Genomic DNA, 1,090 nt, shown 5'->3' on the forward strand with positions numbered 1-1,090 from the left:
TTTTGCATTCATCAAATAAAATTATTTAAAATTTTTCACTAATAATAAGCTTATCATATATCTTAAGAACCCGTTTGAATAGTGTCTATATCCATTAGAGACATGAGCATGATAACACACGTACATCTTTTGTTAAATGAGACATAAAATTATGATGGGCACAGTGACACACACAGACACAAAATACATATTTTTTATGTCTCTTCCTTAACCTGAGACACATATTCTAGACATGGATACAATTATTTTTTCACTTTTATCTTCATTATCTTTCTTTATTTCTATTTTCACTCTTCTCCTTTTAACCCTAATTCACATCCTTTCCTCTTCTTTTGTGCTTTCTTCCTCATAAGTCACACCATTTCTTCCTCCATGCCTCCCACCCAAACCGCCGCCTCACCTCCTTCACCCTCTCCACCGCCTTTATTCCTCTATCCTTCTATGCTGTCACTCCTCCTCTTCCTCCTTCTCTACCTCCCATCTTTACTGCCTCTCTTCCTCCACCTCTTCTCTATCTTTGCCTCCACAACTCCTCCCTCCCTTCTAGCTCTCTAGTATTGTAATAGCTGATTATTTATCATCATCTCTTTACATCTTCGAGCCTCCTTCTATCAAATTTATCACTGCCTCTACCTTTACCAAATCCATTGTCACCGCCTGTGTCGCGCTTCTCTCTCCCTCTCTCGATCTGCATCACATAACATGTATCTCTTGGCCTATTTCGGTTCTGCCTTCGTCTCTACTACAAGAAAAATGTTAAGTATCGTTGGATTTAGTGTCGCTGGGTAGTGGTAGATTTACTGTTGGATTTACCGGTGGTAACCATGTCAAATTCGTAAGGTTAGGTAATTACCAGAAGATTCTATTTTCCAATAGTAAATCTGTTAGTAATATTTGGAGAAAAAATAAAGTAAATTAGCGTGTCCTTTACCGTCGAGTTTACAGTCAGAAAATTTCAATAGTAACTCAATTTAGTGAAATGATGCAATTTGGTGATCCACAATAGTTTATCGTCAGAATTTTTTTATGGTAAATTTGACAGTAAATGTGGCGTAAATTCAAATCATGAATCCCTTCCCCCTCGTTCGAA

Source organism: Arachis ipaensis, chromosome B06 (assembly GCF_000816755.2).
Source record: "Arachis ipaensis cultivar K30076 chromosome B06, Araip1.1, whole genome shotgun sequence".
NCBI lineage: Eukaryota > Viridiplantae > Streptophyta > Magnoliopsida > Fabales > Fabaceae > Arachis > Arachis ipaensis.